At 42.0% G+C, this 25561-nt stretch overlaps 1 protein-coding gene and 2 pseudogenes across 1 annotated transcript in view; 1 reads left to right on the top strand and 2 right to left on the bottom strand.

Annotated features, from left to right (window-relative positions):
- Zfp993 (zinc finger protein 993) overlaps nt 1–25561 on the bottom strand; it is a 478623-nt gene that overhangs the window by 31651 nt on the left and 421411 nt on the right. The gene's annotated exons all lie outside the window — the stretch shown is intronic.
- Nucleotides 11323–11682, top strand: Gm13149 (annotated as a pseudogene).
- On the bottom strand, nt 13792–17545 carry Gm13140 (predicted gene 13140; annotated as a pseudogene).

Below are 25561 nucleotides of genomic sequence, written 5' to 3'. Positions count from 1 at the left end.
ATCTTGGTAAAGAACATGCAGTAACTTCTTGGAGAGATTAGTGATGGATACCATAAAAGCAAATGATTTCATTTCATAAAAAGAACTACTTGGATTCTCCCTCATAAAATAAAGGAAACTCCATTATCTGGAGCCCCTACATCTTATGCTGAGACTAATAAATCAGGAAAGGCAGGATATAAATCAGAAGGTGTAGGTCACTGAATGTCCTTATAAATCAGCTCAAATATCTGAATTATGTGCAATACTCCCAGTGTTGTCAGATTCTCTAGAGTCTCTTAATATAGTAACTGACTCTCAATATGCAGAAAGGGTTGTTTTTCCAATACAGACTGTTGATCTTATTCAGGAGGAATCTGAATTGACTTCACTATTTTTTCAGCTACCACAATTGATAAGAAATAGGAGTCATTCACTATATAAATCACTCATAAGATCGCATACAGGTTTGCCAGGCCCTCTGGCACAAGGTGATAATGAAATTGACCAGCTACTGATAGAAAGAATAAAAGAGACTTTAGAATTCCATAAACAAATCATGTTAACAGCAAGTCTTAAAGAAAGAGCCAAGGGAAATGTGAGGCAATGTCCTACTTGCTCATTATACAATCAAATTCCATTACCTTCAGGAACTAAGCATAAGGGTACAAAAAGAAATGTCATTTGGCAAATGGATGTATTCCATTTTACAAAGTTTGGTAAACTGAAATGTGTGCATCATACTATCGACACTTATTAAGGATTTCAATGGGAAACGTCCTCGTCCTCAGCATCAGAAAAGGCTGAATCTGTAACTACCCATTTGTTAGAGGTTATGGCCATTCTGGGAATACCCATACAAATCAAAACACACAATGGTCCAGCATACGTCTCTAGTATGATGAAGCAGCTTTTTAAAATGTTATTACATAAAATACACTAAAGGAATATCATATAACCCTACATGACAATTGATTGTGGAGATGTCTAAGAAAACTCTAAAGGGGATACTTAACAAGCAAAAGGGGACAACAAAAGTCTCCAAAATTGATTATATAATGCTTTATTACCTAAGTTTTTAAATGCTAATGAAGAAAACATTGCAGATGCTAAAAGTCATTCGATTGTGGAAAGAACTACTAAACTAAACCAGCCTGTTTATATTAAGGATATTATGAAATCAGAATGGAAAATAACAAATGTGTTATACAAGTGGAGGGGTTATCCTTATATTTCCACAGGAAAAGAAAAGCTATGGGTTCCTTTCAAGTTGATAAAAATGAGACATGTCAAAGGAAGACCTCCTGAATACCTTGGCTATGGAGAAGGAAAGGGAGACTAACACAATCAACAAGCTAGGTGCTATATACGTGGTGATGTTTATGTCTCTGTATATAGAGACAGCTCTGGAACTGGCTTTGACTAAAATGTCTATACACACCCAATAACCCCTACTGGGTACAAAATTCTCATGACTTTTTACATACCATCCTTTAAGATGGCATGAATGGTAATGTATATTGTAGTTTGACTATGTGATCAAACTAATCTCTGAAGAAAGGCAGTTGTCTTCCTTTATTGATCTTAACTAACCAGTCTGTGCACCCTGCATGCTCCATATGAATGTCTTTCCAGAATTATATGTTGCTTGTAAGTTTGGTATAGTGCAGGATGAAAGAAGAGAAAGACAGCACTGCTAAGATTCACACTCCAGGATGTTGAGATTATGCGACCTTCCCTTCTGTCTCCTTGTTTGATTCTACCTCAAGTACATTGAAGCTGTTTCTTCTAAATAGTTGTTTCCAAAACTTTTCAAGAATATCTAGATCACCTATTCAGCCTTTCAGACTGCCATAGTCAAGATTTCATCTAATTGATGAACTTTCTCAGCACATAATGCCTGGAAGGCAAATGACACTAACTAGTCCTCCTTTGACCAAACCAATTTTCCTGTTTTTTCCCTTCAGCCCACAGAAGGGATTTTTTCACCTCAATTCAGCTATAAGCAGACAAAAGAAGATCATCGTATCAGTATCTTATGTTGTGGTGGATGGTTCTGGTTATTTTATGAATCATAGATATGTTATCATTTTAAGGAATATTTTACAAATATTGTAGATTTAGACAGGGAGGGAGCTAGAGAGCTTAGACTCAGGGACTTCTACCTTTCCTTTCCTCTTCTCTATCCTTCCTTCTTAGGTAAATAAAAGTCACAGGGAAGATAAAGATGGGATATAGTAATATAGAAATTAGAATATTAGACAAATAAGAATAGGTTGTCAACTTTACTCTTAAAACATTACATGGCCATATCTTACAGATAGAAATCTTTATAATTTATGTAGCATTGAACTTATAATTTCTTACATTTCTACAGAATTTATTTCAATAGAGTTAAGGTTTTCAATGGTATGAAATTCATAGATTGATGTAAAAATTTGGAGTAATATTATTGTTATTAGATAGGATTTGTACCCAGTCAACACATTTACAAATACAAAGCTTAGACTGGGTCCCTCTATGTCTGCTATTACTAAATATTTTTAGATGATTGAAAATACAAGTTAAGGGTCAGATAACAGAATCATAGTCCTGAGTTAATTATAAAGTTTTTGTTTTTGAGATATTTCAATCAGAAATGGTTGAGAGTAGTCAAGGCTTAACAGTTCAGATATACTTTGCATAGATAGACAGAAGTCCACAGAATACTACAGTTAAGGCAATTTCATTATTAAAGATCACTCGACTAGAGACATATCTGCTCCTGACAGCATCCATTCTTTGTATAAACATGAAGTGCGCATCAGTGGAGTTGCTCCAGTTGTGGCGAAATAGCCACCAGAGAAGAATTGCCTCACTTCATCTACAGACAAAAGTCCTGTCCAGGAAAAGGACATACTATGTGGAAGAGCAACTAATAGATCTGCCAAGACAGGCTAAGCACTCCTTCAAAATTCTGCTTTACAAAGTTCTGACAGATGATCCTGGCCAGAAGGCTGAAGACTGATGCTCCACCATTTTGAAGGAATGAGGGACTGTCCAGGTTGTCAACTGTGTCCACAGTTTGGTTGGGTTTTGGAAGCTATGTTTTATGCTTCCTATATGTTCAGGTAATATTTAGGACATGCTTGGATTTCTATCTTACAGCTGCTGAAGTCTTGTTGTACTCTCATAGCTAACTCAAGATGTTTAGCATTGACTGACATGATATATATTTGAGAGGATGGTTTTCAGATACAAGTTAAAACCAGGAGATAATTCAGGTATAGAATTGTAAGCCTTTTAAGTTAGGATAGATGGTAGTGCTTTATCTAAATGGAGATGATGGGTGGCCTGGGTGTTTAGGGTACTTTTACTTTTAAAATTTCATAATTCAAGTGCTGTGCTCAATTTATATGTGAGAGAAAAGATCCTTTTAGTTGAACAAAAGGGATTGAACAAAATGTGGATTTCCCTGGTGCTGTTTGTACTTTAATGCTTATTCTGCTTCCTCAAGAGGGGCTGCCCCAATGAACAGTGGACTATATACTCATGTAATTTCATGTGAACCTTCTCTCCATTTTAACTGGTCGAATAAAGGCCAGAGCTTGTGATTGGGCAATAGAAGGGAAAGGTGGGGCTGGAGATTTTAGAGAGGGCAAAGACAGAAAAAGAAGAGGGAGACGAGGAGATGAAGGAGGCAGAGGAAGTTAGAGGAAGAAAAGGTGGAGGAAAGATGGAGAAGAACACATTGCCTGAAAAGCCACAGATAGCAAGGGTTCTAAAAGCTGGAGAATAGAATAGTGTAGTGGAATATCTGCCCAAGACATGCAGCTTATATATATTGTAACTGAGTGGCGTGTTCTTTGCTTAGCTATTGGTGTTGGAGTTTTACTGAAACAAGTCCTTAGTACCATCTCCTGAATGGTCAGTCCTAATGTGAAGATGTCAGGAGGAATGAAAATAAAGCAGAATGTATAAGACAAATGACATTAAGAAATAAAAAAGAGGGTCCCATACTTGATGCCCCAGTGATGTATCATGCAAGTAGTATGAGGTAGGAGTGGGTGGATTGGTGGGTGAGCACTCTCAGATGCAAAGGCTAGGGCTTATGTAGTGAAGAATTCATGGGACTAAGAAGAGCGGCCAATATTTGGAATGTAAATACATGAAGTAATTGATAAAATGAATGAAGGCAAAAAAAAAAAAAGTAGTGAGAAAGAAACAACAAAAAACAGAAAGAATCAAGAAAACCATGAGCTGATTCTTTGGGAAAAAAATCAACAACTTACACAAACCCTTAGCCAAACTAACTAAAAGTCAGAGAGACAGTATCCAATTTAAGGATATTGGAAATTGCAAAAGAGTCACAACTAAGGACAGTGAGGATGTTTAAAAAATAATTATGTCTTTCTTGAAAAACCCATACTCCACAATTGGGAAGGAAATGGATGACTTTCTAGACATATAACAATTACCAAAGCTTAATCAAGAAAAGGTAAAATATCTGAATTATCTTATAACCCCTAACAGAATAGAAGTAGTCATTAATAGTCTCTGAACCAGCCGGGCGTGGTGGCACACGCCTTTAATCTCAGCACTCAGGAGGTAGAGGAAGGCGGACTTCTGAGTTTGAGGCCAGCCTGGTCTACAAAGTGAGTTCCAGGGCAGCCAGGGCTATAAAGAGAAACCTTGTCTCAAAAAAAAAAAAAAAGAAAAAAGTCTCTCTGAACCAAAAGAGAAATGTCCTGGGCTAGATGATTTTAGTGCACAATTCTAACCGACTGTCAAAGAAGAACTAATGCCAATATTTCCAGGAATGCAGGGGTGATTCAATATATAACAATCCACACGGCTCAAGAGATGGCTCAGAGAGGTAAGAGAACTGACTGCTCTTCTAGAGATCATCAGTTCAATTCCCAGGAAACACATGGTGGCTCAGAGCCATCTATAATGTGATCTGGCACCCTCTTGTGGTACTCAGGCATATATGCAGGCAGAAAACCATACACAATAAATAAGTTAATCTTTTTAAAAAATATACCAACATAATTGTATTACTCATGGTTTTCTGGAGTCACAGAAGTTATGGTATATCTCTCTATATTAAGAGACTTTATACTAATAACTTGCAGTCTACAGTCCAACAAGCCCTACAATGGAAATCAGTGAACAAGAAGTCCAAGAATCTAGTACAGTCCCATGATGCTACATGTCTTGCCTGGTCTTCTGAATAACCAGGATTCCTGAAGAAGTAAGTTCCAACAGATGTGCTGGCAAGTAAGTGCAAGCAGGTGAAGAAGAGTGAGACGTCCTTCTTTCATCAGCTTTATGCAGGCCTCCAGCAGAAGGGATGCTCTACATTAATGGTGTATACAACCATGACTTGCTTTGGAATTTGATCTGTGCCAGGCTGGCCTTGATCTCAGAGTTCTGCTTGCCTTAGTCTCCTGAAATTAAAGCCATATACAACCTTAACTAGGCCTAACCATCTCATGGCCTCTATGGCCTCAAGATCTGAATAAAAGTGTTCTCATCCTATGTCACAATGTAAGGCCTGTTTCTTAAAGCCGCAGATCTTGATCACAGGTATTTCCTGTATTTATGGATGGTAGTGCATTCCAGGTTTAGTCAAGTTGACAACCAGGATAAGCAATCACAATAATGCACCATAGGAAAAAAAAGTGAAAGATAAGCCCACATAAATATCTCACCAAATGCCAAAAAGGTATTTGGAAAATTCAACCCCCCTTTAGGATACGTTTGGAGGGACAGAATGCAAGGGGTATACCTAAACAAAATATAGGCAATGTTCAGCAATCTATCACCCAAAATCAAACTAAATAGAGAGAAATTTTAAGCATTTCCATTAAAATCAGGAACAAGGAAAAGCTGTCCACTATCCCCTCATCTCTTTGATATAGTACTGGAAGTATTAGCTCAAGCAATAAAGCAGCTTAAGAGATCAAGGGAATACAATTTGGAAAAGAAGAAATTCAGATATTATGATAATGTATATAAGTGAGACAAAAAATTCTACCAAAAAATTACAGTTGATAAACATTTTAGCAAAGTGTCTTCATACACAATTGACTTAAAGAAAGCCTTAGCCCTGCTACACACAATTGATTAAGAGGGTTGAAAAAGAAGTTATGGAAACAGAACCCTCCACTTTAGCCACAAACAAAATAAAATACCTTCAGTTACCTCTAAACAAGCAAGTGAAAACCTGTAGGAGAAGAACTTAAAGTATCTTAAGAAAGAAACAGGAAGATATCAGAACATGAAAAGATCTCCCTTGTTCATGTATCAATAGGATTAACATAATGAATATGTCCATCTTACCAAAAAGCAATCTAGACACTCAGTACAATTCTTATCAAAAATTTAGCACAAATCTTCACAGATCTTGAAAGAAATATTCTCAACGTTGTATGGAACAGTAAACAAAACAAAAACCACAGGATAGATAAAATATTCTTGAACAACAAAAAAAAATCTGGAGCTATCAATTTCTGTAACTTAAAGATGTATGGCAGAAAAATAGTAATAAAAAGTTGTATGGTACTGGTATAGAAAGAAATAAGTAGGTGGATTAATGGAATTCAATAGGAGACCCAAAAATAGACCCACACACCTACGGACAGTACGCAGGCCACACACACACACAAGTGCAGGTAGCTGCAGAGGACAGGAGAGGGCCTTGTGCTTTGAAGCTAGCTCTAAGTGTCCAGCTCCAGTCTTTTTCTTTTTTTTTTTTTTAAACTTTGTAAGTATTTATCATTGCTCATCCTGTGTGACATTTAGAGCTATATCACAGTTTTAGTGAGGTTGCCAAGGATATGTTGCCAGTTTATATACATTCCTGCATATTAAGAAGTGATTTAGAGGCTTGGGGAGGCAGCTCAGTAATTAAAAGCACTCTGCTGCACTTGTGGAGCAGGGTTGAATTCCCAGGACTCACATGGTGGATCAGAACTGAAACTCCAATTCCAGGAAGTACAATGTCCTCTTCTGACCTCTGTGGGCACCAGGCATGTATGTGATGGGGCACAGATACACATGTAGGCGAAAACACCCTTATACCAAAAAATAATATGTTTTCAATAAAATAAGAAAAATGTTTAAAAGGAAAGTAGTAACTCAGGCTGGGAATGTGCTAGCCTGGTACCACAAACCTTGCATTCAGAGCTCAGACCCATGTCACATGTTGAGATGGTACACGCTTTTAGTCCCCTCAGAATTTGTGAGGTGGAAGCCGAAGGATTAAAGAGTCAGGCACATCCTCTGTGACATAGTCAGTTTGAGGAAGACCAGCCTGAGCTACATGAGACCCTCTCTTGAAACACAAAGGAGGCAAAGAATGACTGTGGTCCAGGATTCTGGGGTCACTGCCCCCAGCTTTGATTTACAAACCACCAGCTGTGTACAGTATGCAGTGATCAGAACCCACCTCACAGCTAATAATGCTTTTGCTCCTTGGCATCAAGAAGAAAGGCCAGGCACTTTTCCAAATGCTTTAGAAATAAAAAGTTGTATTTAATTCTCCACCACTTGAAGCAAGGATGCTTTTTGCCAGCCACATTTTAAAGAGAAGAACTAGGATCTGGATAGATGGCAGCTTGGTGGTTAAGAGCACTGGCTGCTCTTCAGGGAACCAAAGGTTGTTCTCAGGTACCCACATAGTGGCTCATGACCACCAACTGTTACTGCAGTTCCTAGGGAACTGATGCTCTCTTTCAGCCTCTGTGAGTCCCAGGCACGCATATGGTACACTGACTTATATGCAAAGAAACATCACACATAAATAAAAACGAAGTATTTTTGTTTTGTTTTTTGAGACATGATTTCTCTGTGTAGTCCTGACTGTCCAGAAATTCACCCTGTATACCAGGCTGGCCTTGAACTCAAAGATGCACCCTCCACCTGAGCACTGGGATTAAAGACGTGCACCACCAAGGTCAGCTTTACCCCTCAGTTTCATCATCTGTAAACAGAATTCCAATGCCCTTCCTAAGGCTTGGGCATATTTGTTTGTCTATATGAGTTGAAGAGCTTAAATTCACTCTTGAAGACTGCGGATGTTGCTCAGTGGTAGAGCACCTGTATCCCATGCATAAGGCTGTGGGTTGCAAGCTCCACCCCAAGCCCCACCCTCAGTAATGATAATTAAAATAAACACAAAATAAAAACATCATCCAAAGGATTAAAGCAGTGCTTGACTCAGAGTCTTGTATGGAATGTCTGCTGTTTCCATGTAAACAGTGGAATCATATGTAGCATGTTTAAAAATATGTTTTCCTGACCCAGCAAGATGGTTCGCTGGGTAAAGGCACCTACTCCCCAGCTGGATCCCTGATCCCAGGAGGAAGAAAAGAATGGCCTCCTGTAAGCTGTGTTCCCCCTCCACAAATAGATTTTTAAAAATTCAGTTATTTTTGTTTTGTTTTGTTTTGATTATTTTTTTTCAAGACAGGATCTTATTACTTAGCTCTGGCTGTCCTAGAACTCTATGGACCAGGCTGGCCTGGAACTCAGAAATCCACCTGCCTCTGCCTCTTGCGTGCTGGCATTAAAAACATGAGCCACTATACCCAACAATAAATGTAATTTTTAAAAATATTAATGTATGTTCTTAAGTTTAATATTCTGTGGGAAATATGTGTCTACTTACATAAGTTGTTATTCAATTCCCTCACACTTCAGATTATTTTGGGATTGAGCAAGGCTTATTCTGGAGACTTATGCTGAGGTTGTTTTTGCAATGGTACTGAGTCTGCTGTGATGACAAGATTGGAGATGTCTTGTGAGGTGGCAGTAGCTCACTCTCAGTGAACTGACAGTGCCCCAACTTCTCCTGGGCTCCTAATGGCCACCTGTCCTTGGCTTCTGGTCTCACCATACCATCCCTGGTGGGGAAAATATTTCAGAGAGCATGTCAGCTGCATGTCATCAGGAATGGTGATCTTGTCCATTTCTCTCCCAAGTGCCCTGGCTAGTTCAGTGCTTGGGACACACCACTACTCCATACATGTATGTGGAAGGACAGATGAGTTTGTCTAAGACCACAAGCTTTACTAAGTATGTTCCCTTTGAACCAGGCTCTCCGGCTGCAGCTCTCCAAGACATGACATTTCAAAGTTGAGAACAGTCTGCTTTGTGTTCCCATCCCTCATGGGGTGTGTGTGTAGGTAAGCACTGACTGAGCTCACTTCACAGAGCTCTGAAGCAGACACATTTGTGGTATTGAGCATTCTGTCCCTGATGCCCAATGTCAAACTCTTAGGGGACACATGGCCAAGTCTGGATTGTTTTCTTGGTGTGATGTAAGAAAATGTGCCAGGGAGTTTGTTGAGGGTATCTGCTGCAGGTATCCCCCTTCATAAATGAGCCTGAAGGGATGACTCCCCTCTCAGCCTTTATTATTTTTCAAGATTTATTATATTATTGTTTTTATTATGTTTCTGGCCATTTTCAAATTTATTTCTCTGGTCTATTGTCAAGTATGAACATTTTGCCAACCTGCATATATGTACACCACTTAGTGTCTGGTGCACTCAGAAGTTAGGAGAGAGAATCAGGTCCCTGCAGATGTTTGGGAGCCACCATGTTGATGCTTGGAATCAATTTTGAGTCTTCTGCAAGAGCAGGCCAGTGCTCTTAACTTTTTTTTATTTTGTATTTATGTATATGAGTACACTGTAGCTCTCTTCAGACACACCTGAAGAGGGCATTGGATCCCATTACAGATGGTGGTGAGCCACCATGTGGTTGCTGGGATTGAACTCAGGATTTTTGGAAGAGCAGTCAGCACTCTTAACCGCTGAGCTATGTCCCTTGCACACCCACCCCCCACACCCACCCCTGCTATTAACTTTTAAGTCATCACCAGCCCTCATTCTTCTGTTCCATTAAACATCTTTTACTTCACAAGTAGCTTATGGTCAAATTTATAAGTTCAGAAATCAAGACTGGTGAGGCAGAAGAGTGAACGTCGAAAGCCTTTCTTTACAGAACCTTACAAATCCAGGTGCTGGTGCGTCATAGCCACTCCAGTGAAATCTGTGAAGCAAGCCCAAAAGCTTGGGAAAAGTCCTGAGTCAAAAACTTTCATGGAAACTTAGTCTCCTGGAGCCTTGGCATCCCATACCATGATGTTCCTATAAACTTGGTTAATATATGAGTGGGTCTGTGTGCTTTCTTTCAGTATTGTTTTATTATCAGTGCCTCCAAGGAATGATTTGTCAAATACCTAAATTAGGTTGAACTTTGCTTCCTGGCCTTCACCAATGTCCTAGCCAGCCCTTGAACCGGCCTTGCACTTGGGATATCATAAGAATGTTACCGATTAAGACAGATTGCCTCCAGTATTGAAAAAGAGATAGTGAAAGAAAGCAGGCATTATCATCTACTACATAGAGTTAGAAATCTCAGGGCAAGCTTAGCAACGTAAGATTAGAATTCTTATTATAGTTATATATGGCAGACTACATTACTTAATAGAAGAAAGTCCCCAACAAAATCACTTAGAATAATAGCCCAGTCACTTACATATACAAGAATTTACAATGGTTTAGGAAGTAGGTAGGGATGTGGTTTAAGGAGGAGCTAGAGTATTACATTATTCATGAGAAGGTTACCTAGAGCAGAACTCCCTAGCACATACTTTCACTAGCCCAGAAGCATAGCATAGTTAGGTATTTACTAAGAGCTGGCTGGTGGTGGGCTAAACAATAAATCAAAATTAGAACTATGGCTTGGGCAAGAAAGGACTTGCCCTGGGAACATAATGACCTCACATCTGGCTTTTAGGAATATAGCTGACCTTAGATAGAGATGACTTTGTCTCAGTTGTTATATTACTTAGTTCCTGTCAGTCTTTATGTATGCATTCTTCTGTTTTGTGTAAAGAGTCATTAAGCATCGGGTAACCTCAACGTACCTTGGGTGATGTGTCACCTAACTTCCTTATTTTCTTCTGTATCATAAGTCTGATGCTTCCTTTGAGAAATTATATTCAGATCAACACTCTTTTATGTTTGCATCTGTTTGTCACCCCGCTGACTCCTTCACGCCTGTGTACCAGGACCCTGAGTCTGCCGACACTTAAGGGGCCCCTGAGAGTTGAGGGGCTAAGTCCAGTCCACAGCACTGGTGATTTAACACAGCCAGGAAGGCACTGCACGGGTGAAGCATACATGGGCATGGGACAGCACAGGTCCCCATAGGTCACTGTCAGCTTCCTAAGATAGCCATTGGGATTTCTACAGACAAACCCTGTTAATGTGTTCAGCTTGCTAATGCCACACTGGGGTGAGGCCCTCACTTCATCCAATGACTAGCACCGAGCCAGCAGTCCATAACATGGTGTCCGGCTCCGAGCTCGCCTGCATGTACTCTGCCCTCATCCTGCAGAACAATGAGGTGATGGTCACGGAAGTTAAGATCAATGCCCTCATTAAAGCAGCTGGTGTCAGCATTGAACCTTTCTGGCCTGGCTCGTTTGCAAAGGCTCTGGCCAATGTCAACACTGGTAGCCTAATCTGCAATGTTGGGGCTGCTGGGCCCACTCCAGCTGCTGGAGCTGCACCTTCTGGTGGTCCTGCTCCATCCACTGCTGCCGCCCCAGCTGAGAAGAAGAAAGTGGAAGCAAAGAAGGAAGAGTCCGAGGAGTCCGAAGATGACAGGGGCTTTGGTCTTTTTTTACTACACTGCTTTTGTTAACTTGTCCAATAAAGAGCTGAACCTGTACCTGAATTGTACCTCCTGATACCTTTACACAAGAGTACAAACTTTAGTGCATAATGAACCTCTTAGATATTTTGCATATTACTGTAGTTTTGAGCATCTGAAAAAATGCATACTGAGGGGAATATATGTCTATAACGGATTTGCTAATATTCTTATGTAACACACTTATATCCAGTCACACAAGATTATTGATTCTGAAGAAAGGAGTCTGATAAGGGTCAACAATCTATTCAAAAAATATGATGCCACTCTTGAGGAAGGATTGACTTTTCTGACTTGAAGCCTTGTTGCTTGGTATCTGTTACATGAACAAATTCATGCTGAAGAGAAATTCTGTAGCTAGGCTTTAAGAAACCTTAACAGGAATGAATGCATTCATGAGTAAGTGTGTGTGTGTGTGTGTGTGTGTGTGTGTGTGTGTGTGTGTGTGTGTGTGTATGGTGTATGTGTGTATTTTTACAAGGATTTAGGCCAGGAGAGATATGTGCAAATTGGAACACAACTTTGTGGAATCTACTTTGGATATTTTTTTATGCTTCAAATATATTTTTCAAGTGTATTAGCTCATACTTAAGTCTAAATAGTTGTTTCATTCTCAGAACCGTAAATGATTGCCAGAGAATTTTCACAGTGGCTAAAGTTGGTTGATGCTGATATTTTATTTATTTATATTTCATGTAATCCCCTTTCCAGGTTTTCACCTCTGGAAGCCCCCTATCCCATCCTCCCTCCCTGTGCTTCTGTACAGGTGCTCCCACACACACCCACACCTGCCTCCCCACCCTGACATTCCCCTACACTGGGGTATGGAGCCTTCACAGGACCAAGGGCCTCTCCTCTCATTGATGCCTGATAAGGCCATCCTCTGCTACGTAGGCAGATGGAGCCTTGGATCCTTCCATGTGTACTCTTTGGATGGTGGTTTAGTCCCTGTAGGCTCTGGAGGGTCTGGTTGGTTGATACTGTTGTTCTTCCTATGGGTTGTAAACCCCTTCAGCTCCTTGAGTCTTGTCTCTAGCTTCTTCATCAGGAACCCAAGCTCAGTCCAATGGGTGGCTTCAAGCATCCACCTCTGTATTTGTCAGGCTTTGGCAGAGCCTCTCAGGAGAGAGATATATCAGGCTCCTCTCAGCAAGCACTTCTTGGCATCCACATTAGTATCTGGGTTTGATGTCTGTATATGGGATGGATTCCCAGGTGGGTCAGTGTGTGGATGGCTTTTCTTTCATTCTCTGCTCCACAGCTCAGAGTAACTAAGATATAATTTACAGTACACATGAAGCTCAAGAATAAGGAAGATCAAAGTGTGGATGCTTTAGTCCTACCTAGATTGGGGAACAAAATATTCAAGGGAGGAAATATGGACATTTTTTATATAGTGATCAAGGTCAGGTTGTTCGATTTGCACCCTATAGACATTTCACTATGAGTCTTCTAACAGATGTTCAAAAATGGTTAGGAATTACATCAAAATATAGTCTTTTTTTTTACAAACATATGGTCGTCCCAACATGGAGGAAAACAAAACAATTTGAATAATAAATCTTAGGTACAAACGAAAACTATATACTGCTATCTTTGTGGGGTTTTTTTTTTTTTAGGAAAATGGCTATGTAAGAAATGAGTCTTACAATATCTGTACTATGTAAACCTTCCATCTACCTAAGAGCCTAGATATGCAGTATCCAGTCCATATTTAACTGGTTCAAAGCATAATCTGGGAACTCAACCTAAAAGAAACTTAAGACTGACAGCATATTTTGAATTCAGATTTATGCTAGGCTGATTAGTCTGATAATTAGCCTGTCATGAATGCACACAGTCACTAAAGCAACTTTTCTTAATTCATCTTCTGCTTGTGTATGGAGTGATTTCACTCTAACAACGTATATTATTTCCATCAGCTATATCTGCAGTCTTTTTACAAAAAGAAATATTTACAATAATGTTTCTGAGATAAGCTGCGGTGGCTCAGGTCACCTTGATCCCAGTCTGTGCCCCCTGTTACAATGACATTGCTTTTTCTCATGATTAAACTTCTCAAATTCTTTTTTTTTTAATAAATGAAGCCTGTTTTATTACTTCAATTGTTAATGATAAAAAAATTTCAGCACAGCTGTTGCATTTAAAAAAAGTGAAACTACATACTATGTTTCTATCTCGGTAAGCAGATGGACCTGATGTCTGAATGACATAACAGTTGAGCACTGTCCAGCACATCTTATGAAGACCTGTAAATTAAAGAACTACTAGATAGTGATTATAAGACAAAAATGCATTCATAGTTTCAGCTTCTTTTTTTCTTCCACGGCCATCAAGGGCACCGTCCATCTTACATTTCTGTGTGGAAGGTTTTGGTACTCTTTTCTTTTTCTCTGCCTTCTCCTTTTCTTCTAGTTCCATATTTTCTCTTTCAATCAAAGTAATTAAGGTATTACACCTCCTCTGGAGTTCCATCGCAGTTCTGGACTTGAGAAACCAATCAAATCTAAACTGAGGGGAGTTTCGGATGCATTGTCGTAATTCATCATACACATTTTCCTTGTCGAAGCCAAGCTTGTGCAGCATACAAATGAGAAAACGATCCTCTTCTTCAGTATAGTTTTTTCCTTTGTTAGTACCATATGATATTCTTAGCTCATGAAAGGGTGCTTTGTACTGTCCAATCTTTGTATCTAGTGCTCTCTTGATACTTATTCTTCTTTGAATTCTTGCCTCTCCCCTTTCAATCTGAGCCATAATCTTCTCTATGTCCTGAAGCTCATTGCATCTTTCCCAGAACACAGCTGAGTATTCAATGACTTCTGGAGTTTTTCCTTCTACTTCTCTGGCTATATTTTCAATATCATCACAACCCCACTTCTCATTAGCCTTGATAAACTGGTTAAAATCTCTCTTATTCCAATTTGTAAACCCCTGTGTCAGAAGCTTCTCTTTTTCCTCTAACACCTCGTCATTGAGGGGCTCTGCTTCATCAATTTTTAGCTGTTCTTTCTATGCCTGTGCTGCATTAGGTAGATCAGGACTCCGAGGTACCTTATAACCAATAGTTTTCCTGTAATACAGAATTTCTTTTTCCAGTAATTCACATAAACCCGGAGGAAAAAACTGGAAATCCTGAACATTTGGTTGTTTTGGAGGTCGAGGTGCCTTGGGTGCTTTAGGCTCACTAACACGGAGAGCTTCCCTGAAATATGCATCAACAGCATAGTTGGCTTTTCTTTCTCTCTTTGTTGGTTCAATCCACTCTGTGAATGCAATCTTTTGTTTTTCTCTATAGTCTTCTCCTTCAAAGTTATAAACACTGGACTCTGTATCCATCATAAAGTTTCTAAGTGAACTTTCACCCATCTTGGAGAGCTTTTCATTCATTTCTGCAGTCTTCTTTCCACCTCTTTCTAAAATACCATCAATATCCTCATCAGTGATTTTTTTTTTTTAGATTTATTTATTTATTATATGTAAGTACACTGTAGCTGTCCTCAGATACTCCAGAAGAAGGCATCAGATTTCGTTACGGATGGTTGTGAGCCACCATGTGGTTTCTGGGATTTGAACTTGGTACCTTCGAAAGAGCGGTCGGCGCTCTTAACCACTGAGCCATCTCGCCAGCCCCCTCATCAGTGATTTCACTTTCTTTTAAAGCAAACACATGTGTGGCACCACGTCGAATCATTTGAAGCATTTCATCTTTCCCAATTTTGTTCAGGTTCTGATCTACAAGCCTCCCTTGTTGAATTATTATCGAATCCAGTCTAAGTTTCATCTCAGCACATTCCACTATTCTTTCTTCCACAGTGTTATCAGTTATAAAGCGAAACACTCGGACAGTCTTCCTTTGTCCAATTCTATGGGCATGGTCCATAGCCTGAAGATCAACTTGAGGATTCCAATCTGAATCATATAAAATTACTACATCAGCAGTTACAAGATTGATGCCCAGACCACCAGCACGTGTGCTTAGCACAAATACAAACTTTGTGGTATTTGGTTCATTGTATGCATTGATGGAGTCTTGTCTCTCATCATGGGGTGTCTGTCCATCCAACCTGCAGTACTCATAATTTCTCCACATGCAATAATCTTCCAAAATGTCTAATACTCTTGTCATCTGACTAAAGATTAGTACTCTTGAACTTTGTTCTTACAGTTTAGGGAGTAGCTTGTCTAACACCACCATCTTGCCACTGTTGGTAACTAGATGCATATCTGTTGTGTACGGTGGACCAGGTTCAGCTCCATCGAAGAGATACGGATGATTGCAGCATTTCCTCAACTGCATCAAAATGTTCAATAGCCTCATTTTGTCCATCTTCCCTGTTGAGTTTAATATGTCTATATCTTTTATTAATATCCGAGTATACCATTCTCTTTGCATTTTGCTAAGACCCACATAGATTTTTACTTCTTTTTTTGGAAGCAAACTCTTTTCAACATCAGCTTTAATTTGACGAAGGAGGAATGGACACAAAACCATATGAAGCCTCTCAACTAGCTTTTGATCCCCAAGGCAATTATTTGTATCAAACCAGGAATCAAAGTCATCAGCTGAATTAAACACATCTGTTAACAAAAAGTTTAGAAGTGACCAGAGCTCATGTAGGTTGTTCTGAAGAGGCATCCCTGTTAACAACAGCCGATTTGTAGTCTTGAATTCTCTCACTATTTCTGACAACTTAGATTTTTTCATTTTTTATCCTGTGAGCTTCATCTATAATTAAGTATCTCCAGTTGAATTTCTTGAACACAGACTTCTCTTTAATAAGCATTTCATAAGATGTGACACACACATCCCACTCTCCTGGTAATAAAACATCCCTGACAAATGCAGCTCTTTGCTCTTTATCCCCTATCAAGCAAACAGACCTAAGTGTTGGTATCCATCTCTTGAATTCACTCATTCAGTTGTGCAATGTAGACTTGGGAAGCAAAATTATATGAGGACCAGGAATATTTATATAGTGTTTCATGTATCCAAGAAGAGAAATTGTTAGAAGTGTCTTTCCCAAACCCATTTCATCTGCAAGGATCCCATTGATGCCATTCTCATACAGAGAGATGAGCCAATTCAATCCTCCCACCTGATAATCTCTCAGTTTACCCCATTTTACATATGATGGAGAATCTTCAAATCGAGTACAAACATTAGTTGCTTTGGAACTCTCTGTTAATAGCTCTTCATCCTCCTCTTGCTCTGTTCTACAGTGTCGGTAATCTCCAACTTAAAGCAAATTCTGTTTTTCATCCTTTTTTACCCGTGGGCGCCCTGGTTTCATCTTCAAGGGTGAGGTTGGAGTCTTCTGAGCAGCAGACTGAATGAAATGTGCGAACAGCTCTGTCGGCTTTAATAAATACTCAAATCTATTTGCTCGGTCAGTTTGCATTTTTTCTTCATATGTAGGATCTGGTTCTTGGATCTCTTTTTGCCTTCCAAGTGATCCATCATCAAATACTTCCTCCATCTCCGTGTCCGCGGGGCCGGGGCCTGAACCCGCAGCACACGGAGCCGCGGACGCCGCGCAGCCCTCGGGGCCGCCTTTGTTGCCGCTGCTGCTCCAGCCGGCGCCCACTGCCGAGGGCTTGGAAGGCGCGCTCTCGGGAGGCGGGGGCGGCGGAGGCTCCACCGCAGACGACATGTTCTGGCTGTGTCACCCGCCGCGGCCACAGGCAGGCGCGGCGCCGAGGGAAGCCGCTTGGGCGAGCGCGACACTGGCGTCCCGGCCGCCGGAGGAGCGAGACGCGCCCGGAAGCTCTCACGCTCGAGGGCTCCGCCACCGACCCGAGCCGGCCCAGCCGAGCCGCTCGCCTCGCTGTCCTCTTCCGCGGGACTCTGCTCCACTGGCGTTTACCTCACGGCGGGAATCACGTCGACGCGAGTGGGCGGGGCCAGTGGGGTCACGGAGGTCAGGGAAGGCGGGCTGACTCTGAGGAGGCGGAGGGCCGAGGGAAAGGGAAAGGAAAACGGAAGGTTCTCAGAGGCCTCCCGGCGCCTTCTCCTCTCCCGGACTGGATTCTCTTCTCCAGCCAACCAGGACAGATACCTACGCCACCCGCTCTCAACCCTCGCGAGATCGCTCGTTCCCCATTAGGAGGCCGGCTCGCGAGGGCGCGTGCGCATGCTCCTCCTTGGCCCCGCCTCCTCCAGGCCTCTAGCGGGCTGTGGAGCGGAGTGGGCGGGGCCTCGAGGAAGCGTGTCAGCGGTGCTTTGTGCCTCCTCTCTTCCCAGTAAAGCGAGCTGGGTCTTCAGTGCTCCCTTAATGGCTGGGCTCGCTGTCTCCCGCCGGGCTAGGGCTCCCTCTCGCGACTATTAGGCAAGGAGCAAAGGCCTGGGTTGGCCTTCGTCGTCCTGCCGCCTTCGCTCAACGGGCGTGACATTAAGTGACGTTGGACTTCTGAGAGGAAATATCACCTCAAAATTAAAAAGTCTGCGTGTTTGCTCCTTCAGTCGGCTTCATTTAGAGAGTTCGGCGTTTGTCAAGTTCAAGTTAAGGCAGAAGACGCGCTGCCCTGTTAGAATGGCAGCAGATGAAGGCAGATAAATGATGGCAAGTTTTGCATGAAACAGCAACTTCTCAAATTCTTGAGGGAAAAGGTCCTACTGAAAGACCCCCGAGGGGAGATCCCCTACTCAGACACTTAAGTCCCGGGACAGCCGCGTACCCAAGAAGACACTGAGACCATATATAAAATGTAGAAGGTAAGATTTAATAGAATAGCAACATGAAAGCACACAGACCAGAGCTCTGGGGTCGAAATAAAGCAGCAACATGAAAGCACACAGAGCTCTGGGGTCGAAACTCATACACCTTTGCACAGGGTAGAGGAGTCTCGACAGTCAGCCAGAATTTTTCACAGGCTTATATAGTAAAACTCAAAGGGGGAGAACTGGGCAGGAAAAGTACAAGTTTACATCACTAGGGAGTTCTGCCAAGGGACAAGGGGTTCTGCCAAAGGAATCTACGTAACTAAGGAGTCATGTCCTATCAAGGAATCTACGTAACTAAGGAGTCATGTCCTATCATTTGGCAATGTACCCGGTTCATTTTGAGGTTGTTCCAGGAGGCCTTTATCTCAAGTATGTTTTCCAGATGGGAGGGGGTGGGCTCCGAGGTGAAAGTTCATGTTCTCACAAGAGGCCAGTAATTTTTCATTCTTCATTCCCCACTTCTTCTTGTAAGTAATTCTAATCTTAGAATTTTAGAAGTCTATATCTCTATGTGGAGAATACTGCATTTACTCTATCTTTAACATGGGAACAAAAACAGAATAAGGCGGATTAGTAAACAGAACTAGGCAGGGATCCTTCTAGTGAGGCTTGAGGGTCTCAGCATGACGCAGGTGTACGCAGATCAGATCTCTGGCTGGAACTGGTAAGATGTCCTTGGGGTACCCAGCTTGTTCACTGTAGCCAGTTGTGACCAGACTTCTTTCTGCACCACCTGTAAGCCTTTTAACTTAGTATACAGATCATTATTATAACAACATAGGTTTAAACACATTATTTAAGACAGTGATGGGCATAGGAGCCCCATAAAGGATCTCAAAAAGAGTAAAACCGAATCAAGAGGGAGTATTCTCAGTTCTAAATAGGGCAAGGGGAAGGAGCACCAAGTAAGTCTGTGCCAGTCTCTAGGATTAATTTTGTCAAGGTCTGTTTAGAGTTTTATTTATTATTTCTATCTGTCCTGAGTTCTGAGGTCTGTACACATAATACAATTTTTATTTGACCTCTAAATACTTGGCCACACCCTGGCTTACCTGGGCAACAAAGACAGGACCATTATCTGACACTATTGCTTTTGGCACTCCGAACCTTGGAAAATTTTTAATAATCTTCTTGATGACTATCTGAGCAGTCTCAGTTTTATAAGAAAAAGCTTTTATCCATTTTGAGAATGTTCACAAAAACCAGAAGGTATTCATACACATATTTTTTTCAGTAAAGTCTATTTTTCAATAGATGTCAGGTCTGTCTTCTCATGAGAGGACTAGTTTTCTTTCTTCAGTTTCTACTATGTCATACAGGGTTTTTTTTACCAATCTTAATTTGTCTATAACTTGATAGTCTTCAGACTGTCAGGATCATTGCTCTTTAGGATGCCTGGGCGGTTAGATTTGCCATCTGATTTCTTTTAGCCACAGCATCTTAGGTCTTTCTCTGCAGATGTCAACAGCTCTCTTTGTCTATATATTGCTCTGTACAGTGGCAAGAGCATACCTGCTGTCCGTGTAGACTTTTCTTTTACCATTTATAGAGCTTGTATTAAAGCCACAAGTTTGGCTTTTTGGGCTGAAGTTCCTTTAGGGAGGCTGCTGGCCTAGATCACTTGCTTTCTGTCCATCACTGCACTGCTGTCCCCGCCTTCCGCTTACTTTTAACTTCGAGGCTACTGCCATCCGTGTACCAGCTCAAACTCTCAGGCCAAGGCTGATCTGATCCTTCAGATCATTTCGAGTATGAGTTCCTTCTGCCAGAATGTCAGCACAATGATGAGTAGGTGAAGTCTCAGGCAGTAGTGAGATTGAGGATAGCAGGGGGAGCGAAGGTCACTCGTTCAGTCAACAAAAAGCTCTGACAATGTGTCTATCCGTCAGGGGAACAGTTGGATAATGCTTTCAAGAGCGTTAGTCAGCCATCGGTCATGGGGGCTGAACCACACTTTCTAGGACATGTGCCAAGTTTTGTCTCAGAGTCAATTTATCTGCGTCCTTGACCAGAAGCCACTATGTGCAGACAAGCAGGCCATCCTACAGCCACCAGGTCTAATTTTTTGCAAGTATGCCACAGGTCTTTTCTAGGGTTCTAATCTCTGAGTAAGAACTTTTTTGGCAATACCTTTGTTCTCAGTCACATCTAGGAGTCCCATAGCTGGGGATAACATCAGGGCAGTCTCAAGAGCATCCAAGGCCATGTAAGATTGTTCTCTTTATTTCTCTATACGAAGGACTGTTTATCTCTTTAACTCAGCAAACCTGGAATTCACAATCTGCAAAAGCCCGCAGTGCCCAGGAACTTTTTAGCTTGTTTTGCACTGGTCGGTGGAGGAGTATGAAACACAGTCTCTTTTTCTAGCTGCTTCAACAGGTAGGCCACCGGACTCTTCTAAGGACTCAGCTTCTGTATTAGCACCCCTTTTGTTATCTCTTAAACACATTGATCTTTAGCCAAAAGCTTTCGTTTGTTGCCAGGTACTATCTAAGTTTTCTAATTTCCCTGACTTTTGTGACCAGCATTTTATTTTTCTTATCTTTCTTTTTCACAGCACAGCTCTGATTCTGACTTTGGTCTCTGTCTTTGTCTTAACTTCCTGTTACCTTGGTCAGATTGTTGGGACACTTTCTAGTCCCACAGAGACTAGACCCCCATCAGAGCCTGGCAGTTAGACTCACAGGTGCTCCTTACCTTGGACAGAAGCCCCAAGTGGGCGGATGCCTCCCTCACTGGAACTTGGAACAGACTCACTGCCAGCAGCTCAGGGTGGTGCCACCTTCTGAGATGAGGGAACTTTAGAGCAGAGACGGGAGTGCAGCTCTCACAGCTGGCTGCAACCAGCACTTATCTTAAAGTGAAAGCAGTTTTTTTGTTAACAAGAGACGGGATGGGAGGGACAGGGGAATGAGAAGCTGCCTGGGAACCTGCAGCGCTCTTGGCCGGCTACTCGAACAGCCTCCTCTTCTTTTTATTTCAGCAGCCACAACATCCAGGCCACTGACTTCTCAGGGACCACTCCTCATTTGCTCCGGATTTCCGAGCTCATTTTTCCCTAGGCTCCAGGTCCATGGGCGGGAGCACTGTGACCCGCTGGCTGCTCTCTGGAGTTGGAGTGGGAGGCAGGGCAGCTGAGGATCTGAAAGGAAGTGGTCAGCATAGGGATCTGACAGGATTCTTAGGCTTATTTCAGAAGGCATAACTTAAAAACAGTCGTCAGTCATCAGTCCAAGTCCGAACACAAAGAGACACAAAAGACACACACAGAAACCGTTTTTCAGGCAACCACTATAGAATCACAGTACCACAGAAATGACAAACACAAGCAAGACCAATACAGGGCATCTTACATGCGATTTCCAGAGAAGCTTACTGTCACAACAAGAGCGGACACGAGACTAAGACAAAAAAAAGAAACCAGAAGAATCAGATGGCCTCTCTAAGGCCGGCCAATTGAGACCCTCTGCACGAGGTGGGACTCGAACCCACGATCCCGTGACCAGACACGAGGTGGGACTCGAACCCACGATCCCGTGACCAGACGCGAGGTGGGACTCGAACCCACGATCTCGCAACAAAACACGAGGTGGGACTCGAACCCACGATCTCGTGACCAGACGCGAGGTGGGACTCGAACCCACGATCTCGCAACAAAACACGAGGTGGGACTCGAACCCACGATCTCGCAACCCCAAATGGTCTCTTGGCCTTCAAAGGGGTCCACCAGGCGTCCCTGATCCTCCCCTGTTCCTCCTGGGACGTCTCCCAGGGCGAACGGACGGTGGACACCTGGACACGTCTATCCTTATCCACCCCGCACTCCCTCTCGGAGCGCAGTCTCACTGAGCGTCCGCAAAACTGAAACTGCGATCGCACCAAACTTAGAAACAGAACACAGACATCAGAACACAGACATCAGAACACAGACATCAGACCAAAACAGAACAAAGAATCTTACCTCTAAGTGGGTCTAGGACCTCTGGGTGGTCGCGCTGTTTCCCGGCCAATGCACCAAATGAAAGACCCCCGAGGGGAGATCCCCTACTCAGACACTTAAGTCCCGGGACAGCCGCGTACCCAAGAAGACACTGAGACCATATATAAAATGTAGAAGGTAAGATTTAATAGAATAGCAACATGAAAGCACACAGACCAGAGCTCTGGGGTCGAAATAAAGCAGCAACATGAAAGCACACAGAGCTCTGGGGTCGAAACTCATACACCTTTGCACAGGGTAGAGGAGTCTCGACAGTCAGCCAGAATTTTTCACAGGCTTATATAGTAAAACTCAAAGGGGGAGAACTGGGCAGGAAAAGTACAAGTTTACATCACTAGGGAGTTCTGCCAAGGGACAAGGGGTTCTGCCAAAGGAATCTACGTAACTAAGGAGTCATGTCCTATCAAGGAATCTACGTAACTAAGGAGTCATGTCCTATCATTTGGCAATGTACCCGGTTCATTTTGAGGTTGTTCCAGGAGGCCTTTATCTCAAGTATGTTTTCCAGATGGGAGGGGGTGGGCTCCGAGGTGAAAGTTCATGTTCTCACAAGAGGCCAGTAATTTTTCATTCTTCACTACCAAAACAAAGTTGTTGTACCTTGGGGATTTTTCAATTATATTGTCTTGGTATTGATCTTTCAATTTTGTTACCTTTATGCATCTCTGATCTGACCTCTTGATTGTTTCTATCCCTAATGTTTCCCAGTCATGAGAAATTTCATTCCTTTGATCAGCTACTTTCATACATGTGTCTGTTTAGAGCAACATCTCCTGTAGCTCAGCCTTTCATCAAGCTCTATAATTAAGAATTGCTGTCATAGGATTTACTGTTGTGAACAGAAAGGTAACCAAGGCAACTCTTATAAGGACAAAAGAACATTTCAATGGGGATGGCTAACAAGTTCAGAGGTTCAGTCCATTATCATCAATATGGGGACATGGCAGGATCTAGGAAGCCTCTCACACCCCAGGTCTATAAGACTTTCTAGAGGTTTCTCTCCAATCTCCAAATTCTACTGCTCCATATTTCCATTCATAATTCTGGCCCTCTGGGCTCTCTGTCTCCCACCCATAACTCATCCTGCTCCCCTTTTTCCCTCCCTCTCACTTCTCCCACCTAAGTCCCTCCCTCCCTCTACCTCCATTGATAACTTAAGCAGAGAAGAAATAAAAGAACTAGTTCATTTTTTTAAAATAACTTTTGAGATTACAATTAAATCATTTCAATCTCTTCAGTCCTCCCTAATGTTGAATATTAAACCCTGGAACAAAAGGCCAACGTGCCTATTTAACAAATCAAATCAGTCCTTGGTTCCAGGTTCTCCAAACAGTCCTCTATCCCTACCTGCTACAGTGCAATGCCGTCCTTTCCAGACCCCTAGCACAGAGGTTGGGCAAATGTCCTCCCAGCTGCTCTTCTTCATGTAATGCGTCCATTTGGCTACCTGGTCTTTTTTACTGATCATTTACCCTCCTGGCCTCATGGTCTTGCTTTCCTGCTCCCTCTCCTCATGAGGCTCATGGTTCTGTCCATTGTAGACTGTTCCTGTGTCCGGCTATTCTCTTTCTTTTGATGATAAGAAACATTCTACTTCACCATATTTAGGAGAAGCCATATCCTTTCCTTTTTATTTCATTTCTTTTTTTCATAGGTTTACTGTTTATTTAAAGTTAAATGTTACAGAGTTCTTACACTGTCGGAACCATGCCTGAGAACCCAAAGATAGAAATTGTGCAATGGCAGCCTCATCCACCCAGTGTATTAAAACTTGATTCATTTGCATTTTTATAATTTCACAATCTTAAAAAATAACAAAAGCTGGGTGTTGTGGCGCACGCCTTTAATCCTAGCACTCGGGAGGCAGAGGCAAGGGGATTTCTGAGTTCGAGGCCAGCCTGGTCTACAAAGTGAGTTCCAGGACAGCCGGGGCTAAACTGAGAAACCCTGTCTCGAAAAACCGAAAAAAAAAAAAATAAGACTTGGAATTTACATCTGCTGCAGGTCTTCAGTGTTCCAGTACAGTATGCCATTAAACAAACCTCATCATGTTTCTGTTCACATCTTAAACCATAACCCCAAACAGAATGTGTGTTTGTGTGTCACGCTGGGGTAAAGCATACTTTAAGGGACATTTCTGGCTCAAGCAAGGTGTGAGATTATTTGTTAAGGCTTCTGATGCCCAAATGAAGTCTTCAGTTTGACTAAGAATCTGAAGTCTCTAATCACTCCACCTCCTCCTGGCTAGTTCAGATCATGCCAACATTATTGCCCAGAAGTGGCCTACAGTCTGGTAGGAAACACTGGCCTCCACCTCCTGCTTCCCACACTGCTGCCCTAAATCCACTAAACATGCTCTCAAGCTGGAAAAACATTCATTTCCTGTTCCACTCCTGTCACTAGTGAGCAAGTCTGAACTGTGTTTGGCAAAGGGATTCATTTACAGAGAGAAACCCAGGCACTACTATAGTATCACATAGTCATACGCCAACATAGAGTATGTGTACTGAACCATCTGTGGTGACAAAGTAGGTAACTGACAGGCTAGTTCATTAGGTAGAAAGAAATTTAGCAGTAATTTCTTCTAAGAGCTAAGTACTACTAGATAGTTAAATTGAAATTACAAACAACAGAAATGCTACATTACTGGCTATTCCCCTGTGTCTCCAAGTTATTACCAAACATATTCCGAAGGTGAATGTCAAGAGCTGGCTAAACAATGAATGAACCTACAGAATAGCCCATAACCTTCACATTTGGGGCACACACAAGGATTTATCAGACACCATGCCAGATTCATGCACAACTTGGGTGTTTTGCTCCTGTTGCTTTGAACTGTTAAAAGCCAGGTCAGTGAAACCCTCTCCTCCTGAGCAGACGAAACACTCAGTCCGAAGCAGTGAGCAGACCCCATACTCAGTCCACAGCAGTTCAATTAGACCTGATTAGGAGGCTTGAGCAGCACCTGGAGTGCAGCAGATCCACTGTCCTTTATGCATCAAAGGCTATCTGGTTCTATCTAAGGATTAGCAAATTCATAGGGCATTTCACAATTCCAACGCTTCTTTCAGACTATTTCTCCACACAATATGCCCTTAAAGAACTTACTCCAAGCCAAAGCAAGGCCTTAATGTGAACCGAACAAG

Source organism: Mus musculus, chromosome 4, assembly GCF_000001635.26.
Source record: "Mus musculus strain C57BL/6J chromosome 4, GRCm38.p6 C57BL/6J".
In the NCBI taxonomy this organism is placed as follows: domain Eukaryota; kingdom Metazoa; phylum Chordata; class Mammalia; order Rodentia; family Muridae; genus Mus; species Mus musculus.
This window is presented reverse-complemented; position numbering and strand designations above follow the sequence as displayed.